Below are 22,950 nucleotides of genomic sequence, written 5' to 3'. Positions count from 1 at the left end.
AATATCAGTATTTCTAGGTCTTGAGATTCAAGGTAATTGTTTTCTGCTGCTTTTTTAAAGTCTCCTCTACTTTACAAAATTCCTGCATGTATTACTTTTAATCAGAAAAAATAACAGACTGAGAAGGTTTTTTTTAAATCCTGTATTTTAAGAAGATGCTCTCATGCTGCCCTCTGTAAAACCTTCTCAAGTGACCCTTGATGGAATTAATTCATTATTTCTCTGTGGTCTCATAATATTTCATACTTCCAGCTATTTTAATTGCATATTCTGTTTGATATATTTGTTGAATTTAATTGAAAAACCTAATATATATCCATGTCTTAAAATTTTAAAAAACAGATCCAACTGAAAAGGAGGTTTCCATTATGTATTAGATGCTACCTGCAATAGAGTTTGATTTTCAACATTGCCTTGTTCACTACAAGCACATCTGCTTTTTATCAGAGACTCCTTTTAAAAACAAGCATCAGGCTTTACCTTCACAGCTCTATGTCTGCTGTTTGTTTGATACCTTACACCTTAATAATAGACTGTCTTGCCATTAAATGCTGCATTATGATTATAGAACGAGATGCTAAAATGTATGCAGGGGTTAAAAAATAAGTCAGTAATTTTATCACAAGCACAGGAAGAAAAATCATGGCATAATTTCTCCAGCAAGCCTGTTCTGTTTCTTTTTCCCAAAATTGGATGTATACATGTTTGTATTAATTACTGCTTTAAATGTCTACATAGCGTTTTACAAAATTCTCAGCTTAGCCCTTAAACATTATTTGCTATGTTCATTATATCTGCAATATATATATTGTAATTATTTAATATAACTAGGGCATTGGAGGAAGTATCCAGATAAAATATATGACATCTACTTAATGTTGAATTTCACATGATTCTTTTTAAAGTATATGTATATTCCATGCATTATTTAAGACATACTAAAGAATTATTTGTGTTCATCTAAGATTCAATTTTAATTGGGTGAACTGTTTTTTGCTAAATGTGGCAACTCTGAGTTGGGGATTGATTGCATATTTAGAGATTCCACAATCTGGCTAAATAACCTTTTAAGCCTACCCCTGGGTAGCATTTCATTTCAACTCAGCAGATAGTGCATTCAGATATCTAAATCCTTCACATCCTTCCAAACCAAGTTTTTTTTTTTTTTAACAAATCTACCAACAATGATGCCAAGGAATCACCAGGACTCCCTAACCTCTCCAAATTCCAGAGCTTGAATTCCTGCCAAGTCTATAGAGGAGAATTACGTACAAATTACCAAGCTTTGTTGTGTCTTATGGTTTTATTTTCATGCATTTATACTTAACAGAGGAACCAGAGATCTTTGACTTTACAAGCTCAAAATTTTTCAGAGTAGTTAATGCTTACTAGAGAATCAATTCTAATTTTTCCGTGTTCTGTTGTAGAAGAACAGTAGAGAGGGACGTGTCTAGCATTTGTCCTTTGGGGACTCTTCCTTGACATTAAGATAACTGCTTTCTTAAGATTTTTCCTCATTATAAAGTGACTCCTTTATCCTCAATCCATTTCTTAGGGATCTTCTATGTTCTACAGGCTGCTTAATATGCAAAAAAATGAATTATTTTTCCCACCTCTGTTCCCCCAAATTTCCCCTTTTCCTGTATTTCCCATTGCCATCCATAAAGAAACCCTAATAAGTAATCACAGACATATTCTCAATGGGCATTCTCTTTACGACCCACTATCTATCCCCATACCATATCAGTCAAATCTTTTCAGTTCCACTTCTTAAACATATCTGGGAGTGGTCCTCACACCGTCCGTTACATCCCACTATTCCTGTCTTAGCCCAGACTCTCCTGTGACATTGTCAAGCCAGTGTTTTTCAAATTTCAACATGCTATGGCTCACCTGGAGATTTTGTTAAAGATTCTGGGTGAGGTGGGACCACATAATTCTATGGGTGGAATGGGACCAGGAATTCCCATTTCTAACAAGAGATAGATTAGATTAGATTAGATTAGATTAGATTAGATTAGATTAGACTAGACTAGACAGACACATATATACTGATTCTGTTGATACAGAAACCACCTTCTGAGTAGGTTATTTTTATAAACTCCCAAGAAGTCTTCCTTCAGTTGCAATTCATCACAATATTGCTATTGTTCTTTTGGTTAAAATCTCCTTATGACTCTTTTGCCTACTGAATTATCAAAATATAAACCACCCAATCTACCATGACTGTTTCATGTCCTGTTCCTCTCCATTCCAAAGACCTACATTTTAAACACTAACCCTACTCCACTTCTTTCTGCTCCTGAAACTCTTCCCTCCCAGGGAAGAGTAGTTAATGCTTACTAGAGAACCAATTCTAATTTTTCCTTGTTCTGTTGTGGAAGAACAGTAGAGAGGGATATGCCCAGCATTTGTCCTGAAACTCTTCTCTCCCTCCCTGTACATTCCAGGTTCTTTGCCTAAGGTGTGCTTAGAGTAATCCTTGCCTGCATAACTCCTTCCTGTTGAATCCCGTATGTCATACCCTCTCTGTGAAACCTTCTATGATCCCCTCAGTATCAACCCCCAACACCCAATATGATTATCTGCACCTCGCACAATTGGGTGCCTTCACACATCACTTTCTACATATGCTGATTACTATAATATACAGGGTTCATTAGGTATTAATTACTGTTCTGTGAATGTTATGTGCCATCTTCATAACAATCCTATAAGGTAAGTACTCTTCTATCCCTCACTTTATGATGACACTAAAGCACATAAAGATGACTTTGCCCAGGATCACACAGCTTATTCATGCCAGAGCCAGGTTTCAAGTCCAAAAGGTCTAGTGCTAGAATCTAACATCTTAACTATACTGCCTCTATTATCATATCTCACTTTAGTTACCAAGTTGAACTGTATGAAACTGCTGATGTTTGACAGTTTTATATCAACAAAACATCAAATCTCTTCTGAGTCAATTTTTTAAATAAATTAAGAACCATTCATGGGGAGAAGTATATCTTTTTGTGTCATAAAATCCCGTGTATTTTGCACAAGTTCTGGCACATAACTGACACTTAATTGATCTTTGTTAAGACAGTAACAGCTCCATTTTATTGAGGAGTGAATGCATGCTGGGCATTGTACCAAGTATTTTACATACATTGTCATATTTAAACCTCATTACAATCATGTACTATGCATACTATTATTTTCAAATCACAAATGATAATTCCAATGGCTCATAGAGGTGAATGCCCATAGACACACAACCAGTAATAGAGCAAAGTAATACCATAGGTATCCCTCTCCTAATAAATAAGTTGTCAGCCTTCACTGTTGAGTAGTGTGGGAAACTACAGAATATCATTTTTTGTTACCAAGTCAAACTTGAATTGTGGTTCTAAAGATCTTGCCCACTCTAGGAAGAAGACAAACCCCTGTTAGCTTATTTTGTAATTTTCTTACTTTGAAAACTTTGAAATATACACAAAAATAGAGATGAGTGTAATAATCTCCCATAGACCCATCATCCAGCTTCAAAAATTATTTACAACTTGCCATTCATGACTGCACCTGCCCTCCCACATTTTCTTTTATTACTAAACAGCTTTAAAGTGAGTTCCAAATATTATATCATTTTACCCATAAGTTTATCAGTAGGTATTGCTAATAGATATCTTAAAATAGTTATATGATTATCACACTTAACAAAATTAATACTTCTAAATGAAATCTAATACTTGTCTATTTTTCCTTGATTGTCTCAAAAATATTCTTTTGTAGTCATATTTGAATTAAAATCCTAACAATGTATATCCCTTTCAATGGGTTGTTATGTATATTGTTTCTTTTAAAGACAATGAATGGCTCCTCCCCCTTTTCTACTTTTCTCATGACATTTATGTAGAACTGGTAGCTAGTTGTAGAAGCTTAATTAGATTTAGGTTCAGTTTTTTTTTTGCAAAACTTTCATATAGTGACACTATACATGTCCTGTATAATTGATTAGAATGCACATAATGTCTGGTTATCCCAAATTAGTAGATTGATGTGATGCATCAGAATTGGTAGCCTGATGCATTAATTACTCTGTGTTTGAATTTCATCAAAATAGTTTTACAGTCATAGAATTATGTTGTCAAGGGTCGATATTTTAAAGCCTTTTAAAATTATAGTTTTTTTTGTAATTCTATAATCCCTCTGCATTTGTTAACTTGGAATTCTTATCCATTATCAAATCCCTGTTGCATCGCTCAGTAAATGGGTCAGTTTACAAATGCAAAGATATCAAACATTGCACTCAGTACTGACTTGGAGGCATATAAAAGTCTCTAGCTTTAGAAAATATTACCCATATAAGGACCAAAGGAAAAGCCCTCCATCAAACTGTAGTTGACCTAGACCTCAAGTACCAACAGGGTACTTAGTTCTTCACTCAACATTTTGGCACTGATTCAGCAAATATTTATTCTGTTGAAACTAGAATTTTTTTTTTTTTTTTTTTTTTTTGCGCTAAGAATGAAAACTTTCTTCTATGCATATGTAAGGGATATTTGATGACATATTGCTTGATCAAAGCATGAAGCTTGGATATTTACACACATGCAAAAGAACAGAACCACAGTTAGGAGATCATAATACTGTGAAAGGAAACAAATAAAAAATAGTCTCCTCATTGCATTAACATAGCTTACATACCAGATACAGCCTTTTCTTTATGGACCTGCATGTAAGCTGCTATTTCGGGGCCTTGCGTAAAAATTTATCATTTAAATTATTTGCACAAAGCATGAGATTTTAAAAAATCATAGCGTCAGGAGGGAGAATGTGGCTAAAGAAAATACATTATTAGTTCTTCTTTGCCTATTCGTTCGAGGAAATTGGGACCCAAAGAGAGACATACAACGGAAATTTTAAATGCTGAAAACATTTGAGAAAATAAAATTCCAGCATCTTGGTTTAGGACCAGTTATAAGCAACAGAAGTTTTTACCGTTCTCAGGACATTTACAGTTAGTATCACATAATCTGCTCTATTTACCTGTATTTAAAGGACTTATGATGACTATCAATTTTAAAGCTGTATGTTATATCCATCCCTGAAAATAGCATGGGACATTGAAGAAAACCTCACCCTGCAATTCAGCAAGCTTATTTTCACCCACACAGATTATCTGTATTTGGTCAAATTATTTTCTATAAATATGAAGAGGTTGGACTTGATTTGGAGTAAATGATGTAAGGCCACTCCTAGCTCAGACTGCCTATGATTTTGTTAAGTGCCACACTGAAAACAAAGTACATGACTGAGATTAGTCCAGTGAAATCATGCCCTGAGCAACACTGAAAGACCATATGTTCTCCTTTAACTAAACTATATTTAGGTCGATTATGAACATCACACTCCACATAGCCACACTAGCAGGAAGCTAACCTCAGAGAGCAGCTCAGAGAAATATGCAGGCTTCAGCCTGGTGGCATTGAATACCCAAAAAAGATAAAATCGGTGGCTCAAGCCTGTAATTCCAGCACTTTGGGAGGCCGAGACGGGCGGATCACGAGGTCAGGAGATCGAGACCTTCCTGGCTAACATGGTGAAATCCCGTCTCTACTAAAAAATACAAAAAACTAGCCTGGCGAGGTGGCGGGCATCTGTGGTCCCAGCTACTCGGGAGGCTGAGGCAGGAGAATGGAGTAAACCCGGGAGGCGGAGCTTGCAGTGAGCTGAGATCTGGCCACTGCACTCCAGCCTGGGTGACAGAGCAAGACTCCGTCTCAAAAAAAAAAAGAAAAAAAAAAAAAAGTTTGAAAAGATGTGGCATAAGTCAAAATATTTCATTATTTTGTTGCTTTATAGTTTCACACTTTTTCTTTAGTTTAAAAGTAAACTAACATCTATTTTAGTTACTGGATAAAAATGTTCTAATTTAGAATGAAACAAGGTATATGTCTGACTCATTGTGATTCTATAGAAATAGTCCCATTCTAAGGATTGCATATCAGATACACAGGTGGTTAGTCATTGTGGGCCCTGCCCACAGCCTTTTCCACAAAGAAATGTAATGCTCATAATTCTGAGGCACAGTATTTACTAAAAGACCCCTGCAGAAATGATTTGACCAGAGGTGGGAACATGAACTAAAGGCAAATAATTCATACTTAGCAAGTGACCTTTGAAAGGACCTGTTATTTAAAATAAAATGAAACAGGGCTTCTCAAGAAATGGTGTCTGGAAAACCCAAAAGACTTTAAACTGTTATTTGGGGGAGATAAAATCATATTTAGAGTTGGAAATATAAGATTTGAAGCAAGCTAACAGTATAAGGGACCAGAGCCAAACCAGCTAGTAGAAAGTGTATAGTGGAGATTCATAGAAAAGCAAAGCTTCCATCAGAGATGTGTATGTGTGTGATAAAGCAGACAGTCAATAGAGAAGCCTGGATATTTCACTAAAATTTTAGGCCACATGAATCTTTATTTTAAGTATTCTTTTTTTCTCCTTGTTTTTGAAATAATTTGAGTAAATGATGGATTTCTCTATCAGTGTTCTCCAGAGGGACAGAACTAACAGGAGATAGATAGATAGATAGATAGATAGATAGATAGATAGATAGATAGATAGATGAGAAAGAGAAAAAAAGTATGAATGAATATAAGGCTATTAGGGGAACTGACTCAGATGATGAGGGAGGCTAAGTCCCACGACCCAGGCCACCTGTAAGCTGGAGTCCCTGTGATACTGGTAGCATGGCTCGGGCCAAGTGCAAAAACTTCTGAATCAGAGAAGCCAACAGTGTAATTCTTAATTCAAAGCCAAAGGCCTTCAAACTCATGGGGGCCACTGGTGTAAGTCCAAGAATTACAAGGATGGAGGACCTGGGGTTCTAATGTCTGAGGGCAGGAGAAGAGTGTCCCAGCTCCAGGAGAGAGAGAGAGACCAATTTGCCTTTCTTCTGTTTTTATTCATCCAGGGCTCCAACACAGTAGATGCTGCCCACCCACCTTTAAGGTAGATCCTTACTACTTAGTCCACTCAAGCTCACATGCCAATCTCCTCTTGAAACATCCTCACAGGAGAGCCCCAAAATAATGCTTTACCACTTTCTTAGGTATTCATTAATTCAGTCAAGTGGACAATTAAAATTAATCATCACCGTCTCTGTCCATGCAACCAAAGTTAAACAACAGGTTTAATTTGGGAACGATTTCACGGTCATCCAAAAGAGAGCACCACAGTGTCATTACATAAAGAAGATTCCAATGATTCCATCTGGACAAGTGTCTGAGTCATCAGAATCGATGGTATCAAATAACTAGAGAGACTGAAGCTCCTTTGCTGGAGCCTCTATGAGAGACTCAGAAAGCACAATGCTGTTCTTACTTGGAAAGCAAAGTGGATAAGAAGGAAGCAGAACAACTGGATTCTCTTGACAGTAAAGTCCTTATCTGGCATCATTCCACCTACTTTGGAGTAATCAGGATGCCCCAAGTCAACAGAAATCCAAGGGAAACTGTCAGCACTTTAAGACACACATAGGATCCGCCATTCGTAATTCAAGGAAGAGAGTTAGGCTACAATGAGGTTTGTGGGAGAATACTAAACTAAATGAACACTTTAACACCTTTGTCATTTAATTTGTGACCCTAAAATTCACCAGGAATCAGAAATAGAAAGCCAAACCCACTGTAAAGTTGTGCTTCGCAAAATTCTCATTAAAAGCAACCATGGGCCAAGAGATAGTGTAAGTTGATTTCACTAAATATGTTGTGAGGGCACCAAAACACACCAGTGAAACACCCAAAAAAATAAAATTACAAAGTTTAAAAAGATGTGGCATAAGTCAAAATATTTCAATATTTTGTTGCTTCATAGTTTCACATTTTTTCTCTAGTATAAAAGTAAACTAACATCTACTTTGGATAAAAATGTTCTAGTTTAGAACAAAACAAGGTTTGTTATACCTAAACCCTCTCTCCTTTATATTTGAATATATGTCAGACTCATTGTGATTCTATAGAAATAGTCCCATTCTAAGGATTGCATAAGCTCTTGAATCAGATTTAGACAACAAATCTAGATTCTATGTTTCAATTTCTCTATTGACTTATGTCTTCCTTGCTTTATTTGGCTTTAAAAATACTAAGATCCTGCATTGCATGCTTAAAAGATGGGTATAAGACAAATTCTTCCCAGTGATTTTCTTTGTAAATACTCTTGAGAGAAAAGAAATTGACACTCAAATGATAGCAAAATCACATTTTGATGTTTTGAAAGGACCCACCCAGAGTGACAGTGGGCTGGAATCTATCCACCATCACTCTCTAGGTTTCTGAGAATGACCCTGAAAACTACAAGAATAATCATGAGAAAGAATACACAGGGCCACATCTGATTTATGGTGCCATTTTATATGCCACAGGTGATTGGGCAGAAAGAGTTCTCAACAAAAGTTGCCTATTTTATTACTACTGCTACCTCTAATCCAAAATTTAAGGGACTCCTGAAGTCTACTTGTTTACTTCCTGAGAGGACACGGTCCAGCAAATAATAGAAAAAGATTCAATAGAATAATTCCAGAACTGGCATTGTAGTATTGAATAAACATAGAGCAAAATCATTCTATGTCTCCTGCTTCTTCACTTATTTCCAGCAAAGACTGTTACAAACTCCGGTTTCTAAAAAGCACAGAGTGCATATTCTTTTTAAACTTGAGCAGTAATTGACTAGCTCTATCTAATGAGATTAAGAAAGAAATGGACCACGCTTCACCTGGATTGAGTTCTGGAATAAAAGAAAAGTATCCTGCCTTAATGAATTGCCAGTTCATAAAGCATTCAAGTGATGCTTATTCTTTTCCCTCCTTCTTGATTTTCTCTTCCCATTAGGAATTTGGAGTAAGTGTTCAATCCAGTGGGGAAGATACAGGGTTTACTAACTGAGATGGCAGCCAGGATCCCTCAGTTTGAGATATGCTTTCAACTAGGTGTTGCCAACTTTCCTTCCAGATGGCTGTTAAGCACCCACAACCTACAATCAACACAGCTTCTGGCAGCAGTTGGGAAGAGCCATGAGCAATGTCACATCCCGAGGAGAAAGCCAGCAAAATCATCCCCTGTACAGTCATTCTCAAGTACCATACACGTTCTACTTTTATTAACAGAACTATTTAGAATAGGCATGAAATTAATTTATTGCTACACTGGTTTAAGACATTTATTTTTAAAATTAATTTTGCAATGGGCTTGAATCTGTTTTGCTATTGGAGACTAGGATGGCAAACAAACAATGAAAAAGAAAGACTATGGCCCCATCAGAGTAAGCGAATGGCAAGGTGATTGATATTTCTGCCCAAGAAGTGAGCAGGTAGTCACAAAGCATGGGCTAAATCTATAATTTTGTGCTCTGGAGACAAGAGGAAGGATTGGAGGTGGGAAGTTTCTTAGTTTTACGCAATGGAACTGAGAGAGACATTTTATCTGTTCTTTGCATATATTCTACCCTATTCGATTTCCAACTGGCAGTGAAGAGTTCTGGCACTGGCTAACTGAAGAAGCATCACTTATTTATTTGTCTTGTGGCTGTTTTGCTCTTTTAATCTCAATGGCCCAACAATTTTTATCTAAGCTCTCTCCAGGGTTTATGGTTTAGGCAAGCCAGTTAACCACAATAAGTAGCATTCCCGAAGAATTTCTGTGTGCATTATAAGCAGACCATAGTGGCGCCTTGAACTCCAGGTAAAAAGATAAAGCATTTGCTGGAGATATTTGTCTCAATATATAGAGAAGGAGGAATTTCCAAATGAGTAACCTCTTCCCCAAACCAGAATCACTCCAAAGAAATTTGACTTCTCCTAAAATCCTTTCCCTTTACCAGCTCTCATACTAGCTCTCCACATTTTTCACACCATATTGCTCATAGTCAGAAAGTGCTTCCGAGTCTTGTTTCAATCCCTTCTGTATCTTCCTTTCCTATGTCATCAATAAAAATGGTAACATCGACATATTATACTTTCATAAGTTTGCATTGCTGTAATGGAATACACCAATTCCGTTGCTCATTCTAGGCTCTAATTAGGAGCACATATATCCAAATTCTTATTTAGTGGGCATTCTCAAAGAGCTCTAAGAATTCAGACACAATGACTGAATATAACCTACATAAAATTAGGCTGATTTTTGCCTTAAGACACAGTTTCTTCTTTTTTAAAATACACAACAATGTTTTTCTTCTCTAATTAAATAGTGCAGTACACTAGAAATCAGAGAAAGAATCCAAGGGCCCAAAGTTTAGAACAGGATCTGGCAGTTTTCTTTGCAATGTGTGATAGAGAATTGGTTTCATTTTGACCTCCTGAGGTTTGACTAATTCTGTTACAGATTTGGAAGTCAATGTTCTATCTTGCATATAAAGTCAAAAAAGATTTAATTCAAATAAAAAGCAGAACTAAGTATATATATGCTTATTGGTTGGAATTCATAACTTAGTTATCTACTGGAGCCATTTCTAAAACATGATGTTAGAGCCGTATTTGTTTTTACTTTTGATGGCATCTTTTCTGCTTATAGAGATAATACATGTCATTTTTTAATTCAGAAAAAATGTATAAAGTCATTGATATTCTCACCACCCAGAGATAGAGAGATGTTTGTCCAATCTTTTTTAATATATATACATACCAATACACATTTTTAAACAGCAGTAGCTTATACTACACGTATTTTTTTATACCATGAGCATTCCCCATTTATATTAAACATTATCCTGATATTCCATCAACTGCATTTATTTTTAGATTTATTTTAAAGTTTCCATTTAACATCACTCAAGCACAGGAATGTGTTAGTCATTAAAGAATATCTGTAAAAATCACATTAAAGAAACTTATGGTGTAAAGAAAAGAAAAGAAGAAAAAAAAAAACTCATTTCATTATCACCAGTGCTGAATTCAGAGTTATAGAAGAAAAGGAAAGTAAGTTAATCAATAGCTTCAAGGAAATGAATCAACCATTAAAAATCATGAACTTACAAAGCTCTCTTTTTTAAGGCATCTCTTTTGCTGAAGTACTTTTGTTAATATTATTCATCTGCCTGGAATAGACATCAGCCCCTCTGCCTAGCTCAATCCTACGGGTTTTTTGAGGATCAATATTTTCCATCTGGCCTTTCCAACTGTTCCAACCTCTTCTTAAAAAGCCTCTTCTATCTCTTGGGAGGAAGTTGAAGTATAATGGTTACGAATATAAGGTTGATCTTGAGCAAATTAAAATTTAAGGTTTCTGTGCCTCCAGTTTCCTATCTGTAAAATGGTAATAAAATATTCCCTTCCTCACAGGGTCATTACAAGGATCATAAGTCAATAGCATGTCAAGCACTTAAAATGGTACCTGGAACAGTGTAGATATTCAATAAATGATAAGTGCTGTTATCTGTAACTCTCTTTTGGATGCTTAATACTGCTTGACCATAGTAACCATTTCACTATGTGTACATATATCAAAACATCATGTTGTTAAATATATACAATACTTTTTTTAAAAATCACATACTGCTCTGTTCTTTTGGTTCTCGGCAACATTTTTCCCATTGTTTGCCCATTTTCTGCAGTTTTATTCTTTTGGCACCACTCTCTTTTTATGTAAATACCTAAATTTTTCCCTGCCTGATGCTCTACACTTTTTTTCTCTTTTCTTCCTGTTGAGAACTCATGGACCTTTACAAAACCTCATTATGCCCTCTAATCATCTAAGGCTTTTGACTGTCAGCCTGGAGTTAGGGAGTAGTCTAGCAGAAACGTCAGCCTCAAAAGATTCAGTCTGTGAATCTGTTTCTGCCAACAGGCTCCCTATACCATGTGACTCGACCCATTTTATAATCTTTGCTCATTTGTTTTCACCCTTGGGCTGAATGTCTCAGGGCATCTCTCAGGTGGCAGTTGAGCCGAAAACAAAATGTACTACTACATTCTTTGGTACACTATTCTAATTACTGAAAACAGCCCAGAGGGAGGGAGGGAGGGAAAGAGAAAGAGAGAGAAAGAGAAAAAAAGAGAAAGAGAAAGAGAAAAAGAGAGAAAGAGTAAAAGAGAGGGGTGTGTGTGTGTGTGTGTGCACGTGTGTGTGTGTGTGTCATACAGGCTTCCCTCATCTCCAAAACTGAGTGTTATAAGAAGTAAGGAGACCCTACCTAAGGGCAATTTGCTACACAGCTAGCTCAGCAGTTGTGAGTGGTTCTCCCTCACCAACCAAATCTCCTTGCTAGAATCATTTTTCTCTTTTAGAGTTTCAAAACACCAAAGCTCAAGGAAGCATTGAGTTACAAGTATCAGAGCCCAGCTGAGTCCCTGTGTGTGCATCTGTGCATCCTACTGGGAGAGTATATAGAATTCCCGTAGTTATAATTGGTGCTGCTGCCCTTCGGCTTAGAATTGCATTACTTGAAAAGCAGAGGGGTTGCTGTTGTACTTATGATCATTAATATTTCAATCCAGAGGGGCCTGTTTCCTAAACCCTAGGAGAGGTAACAAAGGTTAGCATGGTGAAACTCAGCCAAAATGCTGTAACCTGCAGCCAGATGTGTTATGAATAACAATGTGTGGAAGAAATAATACAACCAGATAAGGAGAACAAGCTTCTAGTGTTAAAAACCTTAGCAAATTGAGGTTTTGTTTAAGTATGTGGGAGCTAAATACCAAAGAAAAGCCCCCTGACCTAAGCAGCTTGCTGAAAGTGGCTGCACATAATTCAACAACTCTGCCAGGAAAGTTACACACAAAAGGTTGAGAAAAGCTGATCCAATAGATCAACTAATGGCTTGGAAGGAAGTTACAGAACCAGATGTCTCATCCCAGGCTCCTCTTCTTCTCCCGCTTCCTCGACTTTCCCTTAGGGCCCCATTGCCTTGGAAAAGAAATTTGACTTACACACTGCAGAAAGGGTAATAAATAGTTGCCAACAACCTGCTATTGGAGGGCATAACAGTAATAATGTGGATTCAAGTAAGTGGCTGCTTCTGAAATGAGAGCATCCCTATGACCACAGAGTATACTCCCTTGCAGTCTGTCACATCAAACAAAATCATAAAGATCAGACTACCTTTTTTTCTAGAATTAGTGTGCGTTCTTTAGAGAGTCCATGTTCAGCTCCTCTGGTTTTCAAATGTCAACAGTCTTTGAGATACCTAATGCCAAGGAGTAAAGCATATCTGCATTATAACATGAGAAGGTTGGGTCTGAGAAATCAAACTTCACGGCTTATAATTTTTTGATAATACTAGACTTCTACATATGCTATTATTTTTATATGACCTGACTATACTATGAATATTGAAATTAAGTGGATTATTCAAGATGTGCAGAAATGAGTTATATTAACCTTTCAAGTAGAATTCTGGTTTTGTAGCTGAGGCATCAAAGTAAAATGAAAGGGAGTCCTTCTTTGTTTTCTTCATAAATAATGCCTAAAGATGGCAAATGCATGGCTCTATCATTACCACTTTTCTCTCCCTACTTCACGGTAGGTATCAATAATCAATTCTGGCAATCTTTCATGTCAGCCTAGTTGTAATTTCAGAAAACCAACACTCCCAACAACAACTACAAATGGATCAGATTTGGAGGCAAGTTGACTACTGACCCAGCATGCTATGCCTACTTCAAATTGGTGACATCATGATGACTCATTCTGTGTTGACACATTTGAGTTTCTATGACTGAAATCCATGTCTATGTAGCATTATCTTGAAGGAAAAATATAAGGTGAAGTTTACAGACCTAAGTCTATAAGGTCTACACTTGGCTGTGCTAAGGCACCAGACCCACCCCCAGCCTTCTATCAACACTGAAGGGATTAGTAGCATCTAACTGAGGAAAAAAGCTCATGTACCTATTAACTTAGTGCTGAAAGTTTTAGGGAACTCAGCTAAGACAAAAATGAGTGTTCTCAGCATAATTAATCTCTGTGTCTTAAGAAAGTAGGGAGAAAACAGGAACCAAAATAATTTATATTTTTATTGGACATCCAAATAATGAGTTTGTCTGGTATTTATGAATTTTAATGAAAACACCTAAGGCAAAAGCATGCCCTACCAATTTAAGGGAAATTGTAAATACAGATCTTCTAAGACACTGGGGAGGTGACAGAAGAAAGAAATGACTTTTCTTTTTCAATCAAATTAAGAGTTTTTTGTATGTTCATATTAATATTCTAAAATTAGATTCCAGCGGGGTGTGGTGGCTCATGTCTCTAATCTTAACAATCTGGAAGGCTGAGGTAGGAGAATCACTTGATACCAGAAGTTCAAGACCAGCCTGGGCAACATAATGGGACCTTGTCTCTTAAAAATTTTTTAAATTAGCCATACATGGTGCCTATAGTCCCAGCTACTCAGGAGGCTCAGGTGGAAGTCACTTTAGCCCAGGAGTTGAAGGTTATAGTAAGCTAAGATCATGCCACTGCACTCCAGCCTGGGCAACAGAGCAAGACTCTGTCTCAAAATAAAATAAGATAAAAAGATCCCAAAATTAGGATGTAATCAATATTCTATTGTTTTTAACTTTATCCTGCAGTTCACTATACTTTCAAAAACAGATCAAAACAAACAAACTATAGCAAGGTAATCAACAGAAAGGATGGCAGTCATCTATGAAACAAAATGAAAAGCAATCAAGACAGGTAGGCAATTTAAACAATCGATTCTAACTAGAAAATACCTCGAAATCTGCTGTAGGCTGATGAAACTTAATTTAAAAATAACAAGGAGAAATGAAAACTTATTAAATATCAGTAACAATCACATAAAAGGAAAAGGTTGGGCTCATAGGTGACTTGAGTATATGAGATATAAGAATCTAGCTCAGTATGGAGCCACATTCAAAGGTTTAAAGAACTAAACCTACTCGTAAGAAAAGGCTCTAAGAACAAAGAAAGAGACCGCACTGGAAGCATTGTTAATAGATATCATTTTCTGTAATATCTAAGCTTTATTGGTTCCAGTGTCTCCTAGACATTAAAAAGATAAAATTAAAAGCCTACTTTACTGTTAACCATTTACTAATATTCTCTCCCAAGCCCCAGCTGCTCTAATTCTTCAAGTCTAACCGGATGTCCAGTGGCACCTAAGAAAAACACTCTGGAAGAATTACAATTCACTTCCATTACCTACAGTAGCTCCCACCTCCCACAAAGACCTGTTAATGTTTGCCAAAAAAAAAAAAAAAAAAAAAAAAAACCCACAGATAAAATGTGTCACCGAAAAAAAAAAAAAAACCCAAATAAACAGATAAAATTTTGACTCATGAAAGCTGATAATAAAGAAACCCATATAAAACCTAAATGTTGTTCATACATAAATTTCATAGAAATCTCTCTCAGATTTTATTAAGAAAATATCAAATTAGGGAGGACAGAAGACAAATTTTAATAACAAGCCTTTTTATGTGTGTGAAGTGCTTTGAACCTTTTTTTATGATAGGACTGTGGGGGCAGAGAAGATAATGGTCTACACAGAAGAGATTAAGTACATTCAAAGCTGGGGATAAACTAGGAGGAACTGATCAGAAAGTAAAGAAGCAATTGCCTGGATTGACTTTCTGTATGCCTTTACATGGTACTAAATCTGCAGAATGTTTTTGCACAAGGAGGAAAATATGGGGTCCAGCATTCTACTGAATCCTGAAAAGTGAGCTGAGCAGTTTATGTCACTGTATATGAGTGATGTGAGAGATGAATTTCATTGGAGGTTTGTCCTGCCTTTAGAGGGTAGCAACTACTCGAGAAGGAAATGTTTTTACTGCACCAGTTCTGTGTAACATTCAAAATACCATTAACGGAAATAACACTGGGTAAAACCCTATGACTGCTCGGTACATTACACACAGTAAATTATTCTGTCATCGAAACCCTTAAAGGCAATTGTCATTAGCTCTATTCTACAAACCAAGAAACCAGACCCTGAGGGGAGGGGTCAATAACTTGACCAAGATTAAAAGGATTGCAAAGGAGTAGGTAGGATTTTGACCAACTCTGTCACAGGACCCAAAGCAAGCATAACCCCAGTATACCATGCAAGCCTCCTTCTGAAGGTTTTAAAGGAAGGTGTTGATTGACATTGTTATGAGATATTTGAGATTGAGCCTGCCTTAGGAAGAAGGGTCTAATCATGTTGTTGTTGTTGTTGTTGTTAACATTTAAGCATTTACAATGCATGCCCTTTTAAGACTAACAAAAGCCCAGGACGTACCCACGTGAACAATGCTATATCACAAATCACAGAGGTTTCAACTATCCCATAAGCACATGTATGGACCCAAACACAGGTTCTTAATCTCTGGACAAGTGACCACTGGTATTTCTCGTATCTCTGTGCTACATTACAATGTCTCATTCTATGTAGTCATTGACTAGGAAACAGGAGAGTTAAGCATATGTGTTATGAATTTAGACGACTTCAATTCATATCCTGCCTTTGCCTCTTAATAGTTATGACCTTGAGCAAGGTACATTACCTCATTGGATCTGTTTCTTCATCTGGAAAGGGGACAGGAATAAATGTCTGACCCACAAGTTGTGAGAATCAAATGAGAAATCATGTATAAGCCCTTTAGCCCATGCCTGACACACAGTAAGCATTAAATAAATGTTAACTATCATCACTGGTTTGAAAAGAGGTCACTACCAAGGAGTTTCCATGCTTTATGTAATGTGACTTTGTGTAGTTTTATTAGTAACACAACATGTAGCCGTCCGTATTTTCCAAATACCTATGTTTAAAACAAGTGTGGTTTTCTGCAATACTAACTTGTTACTCCCCCATAAAGATATAGGGTTTGTTTCTGATGATGTAATGTTGTGTCAGTTCTAGACATACATAGTCCTTAACTGGCCAGTTAGTTTTTACTTTCTGCCTGTTGGAGCATTCTTGGAACTCACTGATCACTCTGTAAGAAAGCACAAGCAACCTGGTGGAGCGGCCCACATGAAGAAATCAAAGCCCCCAGCCAACACTTGCAGCTGAACTCCCAGCAGACAACCAGAGCCAACTTGACAGCCAGGTGAGTGAGCAATCTTGGAAGTAGATGCTCCAGACTCAGTAGAGAGAAACTCCAGCTAACATCACATGCAACAGAGTTGAGCAATTACTTCCAAACCCTGCTAAATGGCAGATGATTGTTGTGTCAAGTCACCAAATTTGGGAATAGTTTGTTATGCAGCAGTAGACACCCAGAACACAGCACTCTGTGTAATCACCCTATTCCATTTTCCTGATGCTCACCTTCTCTGAGCGGGGGCCGATCATAAAGATATTTCTTAGTTTTGGATCAACAGCCATAGCACGTGCTGAGTGCCTGCTGTTTGCCAGTCACTGGCCTATCCTGGGTGGAGGGAAGAAGGAAGAATACAACCGCATGAGTAAACATGTTCCTCCCCTCAAGAACCTATATAATAGTTGGAGAGAATCACTGTCCATAGTTACCAAATATTTAACCCCAATGCAAATTATACAGTCTAAACTAGATCCATTTGTTCCAAATACAGATAGAAGGATAAGCGGGGGCATAGTACATAGACAAGAGAAGCTTAGATACGAAATGCTGCCCCAAGAGTTAGATGTAAGCCAGATTTTTTAAGATAAAAAATATAAAGTAGACGCACAGGAATCAGGCAGAGAATATATTCAGTAAGTGAGAAATAACAAATGCAAAGGTTCAAAACTAGTAATGAACAAGTTATAGCCAAGATCTGTGAAGGAAACTGCCTAAATTCTAGCAGAGGGTCTTTGCCAAGAAGAACAAAGAAATGAGGTTGGGGAGATTGTACAAGAGGTCAACAAAGCTCTACTCCAAGCTTTTACATCCTGGCGTGCTTTGGCCTTGGGAAAGTTTTTCTTTTCTCCTTTCAGAAAGAAGCCTCCTCTCCAGTCCTCAAAGACAAGCTGCCTGAAAAATGACTTAGGTGCTTCTGTCATATAATGCTTGGTCTCTTTACAAACTGGCTTGCTGTGTTTTACTCAGCAGTCTGTGTCATCTCTTTTGTGGAATCAGGATTGTTCAAAATCTACTCGTATCTTCTGCCTGGTATCTTCTGTCAGAGGTGTCTAAGCGGATTCCTTATACATCCATCAAAGAGACACACTTCAAAATGGGAACTAAAAGCAAAGTGACCATATCAATAAAAACTGATTCACAAATGCAGCCGCCAATGGAGTGCTGAGCAGAAAATAACTCCCACTGGACTTCAGTCTATCAGTTGTGTGTTAGTTTTCCCCAACCAGTGAACTGTATTCACTCCTGACCATTCGAACCACAGGTTCTTGACACCAGCATATCTGGGTAGCATTCAGTCCTTTCATTCAATGCCTTTTATTGAGGACCTACACATTTTCAGAAAAAAAGCCAAACCACACTGCCTTCCAAGGACTGCCCTTCCCTACTATCAAGCTCTGACAGAAGATGACATCTAGGTGTGTCTTGATCCAAAAGAGACTTAACACCCCTGTGATTCAAGACGTCATGGTGATTTCCATCAATTCGATATCCCTCTCTAAAATTCTAATGGGATCAAGAAAAAATTTAAACTGGAATTAGAAAAGTTAAGGTCTTGATTGTTTCATTTTTTAAATCCTTAAAGTCTCGTTTCACATACTGTTACAAACATAATTGTTCTGGGGAAGACTGTATTATTTCAAGCAAAGAACCTTCCTAAAGAATGGAAGGACTTCATACTTAAAAGGCCAAAGAATTCAGGAAATAGATCAGCTATGTTCTGTTTTGTAACACTAAAACAGGTATCTCTAGTGTCTCTTTTCTACCCAAATACTACTTTGCTTTTCCTGAAACGTGAACATAAGAAAGGATGTGGAAGTATGTGGAAAACATAAATAACACATATTAATGTACTAAGAGCCTTTCTATTATAAATGTATTTATGGACTGCAGTTCAGGATACTGAGGACTGCAGCTCATTTACCCAACCAAATACACCCAAAAACATGTACAATCCCATAAGCACAACATTCTTGGTTTCAAATCCTAAGAGCACTGACAGGCTCATTCTGATGGATGTGAGTCAATCTCATACCATGTGGCCGGTATTGCTCCTCCTCTGACGAGTACATCACCCCCAGGTTTGGATCACATCTGTCTCATTAGACTGAAGGATTGCCCCTGGCTATTATTGTATTTTAGACAACTTTGGTGTCATCCTAAATGCCTGAAGGTTAACACCTAAGCAATGATAGTATCGAACATTGGCATAGTCTTATTTTTTTGTTTTCTTCCATCATGTTGTAAGCTCCTGAGTCCCACATCTTGTTGAGACCAAGATCTTATTTAGCTCTTAACAAGCATAACTCCACCTATAATCAATTTGTGTACCTCTTACTGCACAGATTAAAACCACACCTCAGCCACTGACATAACCATTTCAGCTTTCTAGAGATTCAATACGAAATTCCACCGTTAAATCAAAGGATTATTTTCCTAAGAAATGTTCTTGGAAATAAATATAATTGAAAAATTTTTCCAATGCCACAGGAAATCTCAACACTCATTAGAGAATTATGTGATGATTTGGAATTAGTAATATATCTCAACTTGGAGAAACCTGTAGTTTGTTTTATTTTTATCAAACAGAACAAATGATTACACTGATCATGACTTAAGATGATGTTTTCAAACCAAGGGTATTTGAACATCTTAGCCTGATGGGACTTGGTGATTCTTTAAATCTGTGGAGATAAATTAGCTGGAAGATTTAAGGAAAAGACAGTATTGGGTGGATAGATGAAACTAGAGATGTACTGCCACATATATTCTAAATTATTACCCTGAGAAAGTTTGCTGGGTAAAAGTGCCTCCATTTCCTTAAGGCCCATTCTGAATTAAGGCCAAAACCTGGGTATCTTCCTCATAAGTCGACTAGTCATAAAACTAGCCTAGGCTTCAAGTCAAGACTATGTCAAATAATATTTAATCCAACAAGCATTTATTTACTAATGATTATGTACCAGCCAATTTATGCTCCATCACTTTAAATATAGAAAATTATGAGATTGTTTCTGGTTTTCTAATATATAGAATATGCAAAAAAAATGCCCACCACCTTCCTCAGAAAAAAAATACAAAACTTTTATTAAAAGCTACCAAATTTCCTTTGGAATATAAATTTTTAAACACCAATGAAGACAAAACGGGTTTGCCCACTGGAATTCACTTTCCATTCAATCCGTTAAGGATAGAGAAATAAATTTGTTTGTCCAACTCTGCTTTTTTTCTTTTTCAGCCAAAGAGAATCTGTACAATTTCCAAACACAGCTTCACTAAAAACTGCTTTTCATTCTCTCTTTGCTTCTAGTCAAGTTTTATAAAAGGGATCATTGGAGGGGAATTTGGTACACATGTGCTCTCTTTCTTCCTTCTTCCATTTTGTGGCTGTATTTAGTTTTTGTAAAAATGACTGACTTCCTAAATAATGGACCTTTATTACTCTTCAATACACTTCATACATGACCATTAATGCCTGCACTTTTAAAAAAGGAAAAAATAATTTCTTCCAATATGATTTGCTTAAAATGTATTACATAATGTCCTGAGATGTAATCTCCTAGGCAAAGAGTAAATACAAGCAGATTTCAATTAAGGGTAGTTGAATGGTGACATTGAAGGAATTGTAGAAATAAATACAGTGCAGTAATCATGCAAAAATGAAAACCAAAACAAATTGAATATTTTTCTGTGCCCTTACATCCAAGAGAAAAACTTGACAGCACACAGCATATGTTTAAATTGTAGAACTGATTGCCCATTTTAGAGTGAAAACAGTTCAAGAAATCATAACTCTACACAGCACAAGGTTAAAGCTATTTAAAATGCAAAAGCCAGGGAAATGGTACCCATATTACCTGGTATTTTTGCCATTTATGTACCCAGGGGCAGACATGTTTATCTTCCATCTTGACATCTGATTGCTGTGCTAATGCCATTTAAAACCAGATAGAAGAAAATTATATTCTCCTAAGAGGTTGACTGATTCTTTTCTTTAAAGAAAAGGAAAAAAAATAAAGATAGCCATTTTGATTCAAACAAAGTGCTACAAAGAAACCTCTGGGTATAAATCGCATCAGGCCTCTATAATTTTTGCTTGCTATCGGTTATTGCTGGGATAATTGCATAGGAACACTATTTGTGTAATTGTCAGCAGTAGTACTCCTGGACCAAGGACCAAGCCCTCCTGCAGATTTCTACAAACCATTACTCTCCTTACAGTTTGTGTGGTTTTGGTGTGGGGTGTTTTTTGTGTGTTTTTTTGGTTTTTTGTTTTTTGTCTTTTGTTTTTTTCTGCAGATAATTGGAGTTAAGCCAAATAGAATTATTGTTCCCAGACTTGGGAAGATTCACATTAATTTCTGAAAAGTACAGACAAATTTTGCAGCCAAGCAAACTGTGTCTTTTCTTTAAGAAAAAAGAGACACCAGAGGATTTAGGGGAAAAAATGTTCAAAGAATATGTACATCTTTAAAGCTATAGATCTACTTGATCAAATTGAAAGCTGACTTGGTGAACAAGGTCAAGAAAACTATTAGACTGTTTAACCTAAAATGGTTGGACATGGAGAAAAAATATTTGACGATATTTGCACAATTCTGTTTTCTTGCTCATTTGTTTGCTCTTCAAAGCCGTTACAATGCACTGTAGGAATTCAGAAGCAATGAGCAGTTAGAGTAGTAAATAAGACTTAGGAATGAAACATATTTCTAAGTCTTATTTTAAAAGAATGTTATTCTGTTTAAAAAAGAATGGGTTTCCCTTCTTCCAAAATTGTAAAGGATAATTTCCTCAAAATTGTAAAAGTTAACTGTAAAGGATAATTCTTATTTAAACAGAATATTTTACCATGTTCCAAAATCGTAAAGGATAATTCTGCATTATTTATAATTCATCACCATTTTATAAGACATTATAAACATGTTATTTGTTTCACCTAAATCTTTCCACATATCTCATTTTAAAAAGTCTGGCTGAATTTTATGTAGTAAAGGAAAACTTTTAAACTCCTTGTGAAGTTGATTGGCATTTAGCATGTTTTGCTTTAACCAAGTTTGTTCAGAATTCATCATTTTGATCATAACATACAGTAGCAAACACTTCTTTTGTTTTTTGGAATCACTTAAAGTATTATTAAAATCATACATTACAATATCATCATTAGAATGTATAATGTTAATCTATAAATAACATTTGCAAGTAATTATTTCACAATATACTGTTGGGTAAAAATGTGTAATAGAAAGCATCCTATATGACATGATTGCATAGTATAGTTTTTTTCTGAAAGGTAGAATTTTGGAGCTATCTTATTTTTAGCTTTCCTTCTTTGGATATTTTATTTATTTATTTATTTTATTATACTTTAAGTTCTAGGGTATATGTGCACAACATGCAGGTTTGTTACATATGTATACTTGTTTAATATGTTAGATCTTAGACAAAGGATATGAGTGGATAATTCATTTGTAAAAGAGGAAACACAGATGACAAATAGTTTAAAAATAGAAATTGAATAGGGTATAATAGTTGACCTACTAAATTAACCAGACATTTTTAATGATAATCTTTAATCTTTTGAGGATCTCATGAGACAGAAATCCTTTTGCACTGCTGATAGAATTTTTTAAAAACTAAGATATTTCAGTAAGACAATTTCTACATATTTGAAATTTTATTTAAAACTGTACATTCTTTGAAGACAAATGCCTATCCTAAGAAAGACTATCCTAAAATTAATTTTTTTAAATTCAAGTGTAAAAATATGTGTTATTCAAAATTGAAAACATCTGTATACAATCTAATTGTTCAACAGTAGGAGCATGTAGAATAAATTATGGTACAATCTGCAATAGGTTATTATCCACCCATTAAATGGCATTTTCAAATTTAAAATTTAAAAATATGTAACAATCTGGAGA

At 36.1% G+C, this 22,950-nt stretch overlaps 1 protein-coding gene across 2 annotated transcripts in view; it reads right to left on the bottom strand.

Moving 5' to 3' along the window:
• Window positions 1-22,950, bottom strand: part of NXPH1 (neurexophilin 1) — a 324,639-nt gene that overhangs the window by 185,124 nt on the left and 116,565 nt on the right. The window lies entirely within an intron of this gene.

This window comes from Macaca thibetana, chromosome 3 (assembly GCF_024542745.1).
Source record: "Macaca thibetana thibetana isolate TM-01 chromosome 3, ASM2454274v1, whole genome shotgun sequence".
In the NCBI taxonomy this organism is placed as follows: Eukaryota; Metazoa; Chordata; class Mammalia; order Primates; family Cercopithecidae; genus Macaca; species Macaca thibetana.
This window is presented reverse-complemented; position numbering and strand designations above follow the sequence as displayed.